Source organism: Geotrypetes seraphini, chromosome 10 (genome assembly GCF_902459505.1).
Source record: "Geotrypetes seraphini chromosome 10, aGeoSer1.1, whole genome shotgun sequence".
Lineage (NCBI taxonomy): Eukaryota > Metazoa > Chordata > Amphibia > Gymnophiona > Dermophiidae > Geotrypetes > Geotrypetes seraphini.
Genome location: NC_047093.1, coordinates 134,862,730 through 134,867,437, shown reverse-complemented (window position 1 = coordinate 134,867,437; position 4,708 = coordinate 134,862,730).

Sequence of the window (4,708 nt, the reverse complement as noted above, 5' to 3'; positions counted from 1 at the left end):
TCTGTATTTCCTCTGACTATCTGCAAATTGTAACTCGCTGAATGTCCAGCTCTCTTGATTGTAAACCGCCTAGAAGTCGCAAGATTGTGGCGGTATAGAAGAATAAAGTTATTATTATTATTATTATCTTAATATTAAACCGTACCATGCAGTGATCACTGGATGCCAGATGATCATCCACTGTAACATCAGAAACACTTTCCCTGTTTGTAAGCACTAAGTCCAGTTGGACCCCATCCTATGTGGATTCCATTACCAATTGCTGAACAGTTCTCCTTGTAGAGAATCAAGAATCTCCCTACTTCTAGAAGATCCTGCAATAGAGATATCCCAATCAACATCCGGCATGTTAAAATCACCTATTAGCAAGACTTCCCCTTTTTTAGATATGTTCTGAATGTCTACTATTAAATCTCTATCTACTTCTTCCATCTGTGAAGGAGGCCTTTATATCACACCAATGTAAATATATTCACCATTCCCTCTTTCCAAATTGATCCACAGAGCCTCTTCCTTGCCCTGCAGATCCTGCAATTATGTGGCTTTAATATGATCTTTAACATGTAATGCTACTCCTCCTCCTTTTCTTCCTACCCTGTCTTTCCTGAACAGATTATAGCTCGGAATAACTACATCCTAGTCATGGTTCTCTGTGAACCACATCTCCGTGATCGCCACTTTATCCAACTCCTCTTCTTCCATCACAGCTTCTAGATCCAGAATCTTGTTTCCCATACTTTAAGCATTAGTATATACTGCTATCCAGACATTGCTCCCTTTTCCCATCCATGTAGAGGTATTCAGTGATTTACTTATCTGAGGGATTATACTCATCCAGGTATATACATGCATAAATATTAGGCCCAAAAAATACTTAGTGCCAGGCCTAGAGCTGATGTAAATATTAACATGCAAAGGTCAGTTACACATGGGGAAGGGGTAAAACGCGGACTTCACGGACCTGACGTACCTCGCGGATCTAAACCCGCACGTCCTTAAAAATCTGAAGTCCGTGCCACTTGTAGTTAGTTTCTGGCTCTGACAGACCTCGGTGACAGTTTAGTGCTGACGGATCCGTCTCGGCATAGGGAGGAAAAAGTATTAGGATCCGTCAGCACTAAAATGTCACCGAGGTCTGTCAGAGCCAGAGACTAGTGCTAGTGCTGGAGCGGCTCTAAAACGAATCCTTTAAACTGGTTTCTTGCAGCCCCAGTAAATCGGCTCTGACAGACCTCGATGACATTGTAGCGCTGACGGATCCTAATACTTTTCCTATCCTATGCTGAGACGGATCCGTCAGCACTAAACTGTCACCGAGGTCTGTCAGAACCAGAAAAGAACTACAAGCGGCACGGACCTCAGATTTTTAAGGACGTGCGGGTTTAGATCCGCGAGGTCTGTCTGGTCCGTGAGGTCCGCGTTTTACCCCTTCCCTTACACATGTAACATAAGAAAACCTAAGAGAAGAGAAGAAATTTTGATAATTATGTGCATCAGTGGAAGCTCCACCCATGTAATCCCCCTCCCAGACTCATTCCTCCTCTGCCTATCTGTAGGTTGCCATTGCCACTGGCAGGCCTATCTTACCACACTTGTGGTTTTTTGGCAAAAGCGATCCCCGGTTGCTTCTCCACATTCAATGGCAACAGTCAAAATGGCTGCCACGAAACTGCAACTAGAGGTTGCAGTAATCATTTTGGGATTGGATCTGGCATGGGAATGGAGTGACTGTAGATTTCTCCTGCCCATGCTGGCTACAGTCTCAAAATGGCTGCCATGACCTCTAGTGGCAAATCTTGTGAGATTGCTGCTGGAAATTGTTGCCGTCATTTTGACTGTGTACACAAGATGGACATAAGTATCTGGGGCTCTCTTCTGTCCTGACTCACCAAAAGGATGAGCAGAGGAGCAGAGAAGACAAGAGCTTTTAATGTCAACAATAGGAAGTGGAACAAGAAAAACAGACTCGACATGGACTGTGTTTCGGCTACAAAGCCTGCACTAAAAGCCAAATATCATCTCACAATAACAAACTTCTCTTTTTTATGACAGGGGTTGCTATACAGCTTATTTTAAGGAATTGGAAAAACTGGAATTGATTGAACTATACCTTTTGGTGGGAGTCTTTGAGTCACGTCTTTAAAATGGAACGTATTATGGCTATAAAACAGGAGCATTATAAGAAGTTTCTGAAGATTTGGGAGCCAATGACAAAATTTTGTAGAGTGATTGTTGATTTTGCCCTTTGATCATGCACGTCCAGGGTGGGTGGGAGTGGGGATTGGAAAATATTTTTAATTCTTTAATTTGAGTGCAATTTTTGAATATAAGTATGGGAGGGTGATATATCTATTTGTCATAGATTACAATTTTGATTGAATTTAAGTGCTTTTATAGTGTAATATGTTTGTATAATATGTTGCACTTATTTATGGCTTCAAAATGAATAAAGATATATAAAAAAAAAAGCCTGCATCATGAGTCCTCAGGTTATCCATTCAATAGAAATAAGCTAATGTAGTAATCTAATTCAATGAACATTCTCATCCAAAAGTTTGTTTGAAGGTCTGGTGGTCTCAGATCCTTTTAGTTTTGTGCAGAGTTTTGTCATCTTCTTTTTGCTTTCCTCCTGACTCACCAAAGACCACAAGAGAGGTAAAGTAGGCCTGGGGGTGATAGCCTATGGCAGGTTCAGGAAGGAAGGAAGGGAGAGAGGGAAGACAAAAGTGGGAGCATACAGTTTTAACTCTCTGTGTCCCTGTTCCCTTCATGGCCACAACCATCTCTTCTGTGTCCCTGCCCCCCCCTCCAAAGTCTTGCCTCTCTCTTTCCATCCTCCTGTACCCTGACCCCTCTCTTCTCCGTGATCTGGCATCTTTCTCAACCTCTATTGGTCCAGTATCTCCATTTATTCTCTCTGCTTCCCCTCCCCCAGTCCAGCATCTTCCTCCTGTTTCCTCCATATCTCTTTCTCTTTCCTCTGCTTCTCAGCCTGTTCCAGCATCTGCCTCCTCTCTTCCTCCTTCCTTTGTTCCAGGGTTTTCTCTCTCTCTTCCCTTTGCTCACCCTCAGGTATAGCACCTTTCCCCTCTACCCAGTTAAGCATCTCTCCACCCCGATTGGCTCCAGCTCATTTCTTAGCTCCCCTCCAGGTGCTGAAATTTGCAGCAGAAAGAACCTGAAAGTTACCACTCTGGCCAGCAGGGCCTTTCCTGTGCACATTCTGTGCCCACAGGACATTGCATCAGAGATATGGAATATCTCTGATGCTCCCCCCCCCCCCAGGCTTAAGTAGTAGCTTTCAGTCTCTCTCTGCAATGACTTACAGCATGTAGAGACCTGATAAGAGGGAGCTGAGGAACTGGAGCTGAAGCAATTGTGGTCCTGGGGACAGAGGGGGTGGGACAGGTGTGCACAGATTTAGGTGGCTGCAAGAATTTACTGGAATCACTCAATGGTATGTTATATGAATGTTCTTCTGTGCTGCCTATTATAATAAAGAAAAATAGAGAGACCCAATGATCCACAGTGAAAACAATCCACCAATGAAAACAAAACCAAAAACTGTGGATACAGATGTTCTGGAGATAATTTATTAAACACTGACATATAAAAACATGAAAATTCAATTAAAAAAGTACAATGATAAAAAATAGTGATAAAAATCCAACCGGACCCTACATGGTCCATGTTTCAGCGAACACGCCTTCCTTAGGGATCCAATGGTTTGCAAACTCACATATAAAGAATTGGACTGAAAACAGTCTATTGTCTTTAAACCTGTGAGCAAAGAACACCACAGCTATCCTGTACTTCAGCAACATTTCCAATATTTTCCCAATAACTGAAGTGAGGCTTACCGGCCTGTAGTTTCCCGATTCATCTCTACAACCACTTTTGTGAAGAGGGACCACATCCGCTCCTCTCCCATCTCTAAAGATTTTTTTAACAAATCTTTAAGAGGACCCGCCAGAACCTCTCGGAGCTTCTTCAATATCCTGAGATGGATCCCGTCCAGTCCCACAACTTTGTCCACCTTCAATTTTTCAACTTGTTCATAAACGCTTTGTTCCATGAACGGTGCTGTATCCATTCCATTCTCAGGTGTCTAACTTAAGATTGAAATGCGCTATGCGCCACTTTCCTCAGTACCTATGCTTTAGGCGCCATGTGAAGAATTGAGGCCGCGGTCTCCCAAATTCCCAGGTTGCAGAAATTTCGGCATGCAAATATGAATGTAGATCACAGATCCAGGAGTAAACTAATTAGCCAATTAGGTGATAACAGTCAACAACTGTTGTTAACAAGCTCTTGGCAGTAATTGGAACTACCCTGCACCCTATTCTCTAACATGTGCATCTCCTTCATTATGCATGTAACTCCAAAGAGGGTGTGGTAGCAGAGATGGATCGCTCTGGGTGCTGTCTTGATGGGGGCGCCAGCATCTCTTCTCCTCTCTGCTCCGCTCCTTCCCAATTCTTCCCTACCGCAAACGAGCCTTCACTTCCTTGCCCCGTACCTCTAGCTACAACCTGCTGCTTGCGCCGGCTTCGACTCGTCCTCTGACATTACTTCCTGGTCGCAGACTCTTGCATATGCATAACCAAATTCTGGATTGGGCCAGTTCTCATGCATATCCGGATGACATCTGGGGCGGGCAGAACAGGGTGTGACAGAGGGGGATCTGGGCTGTCTTGGGGATGTAGCC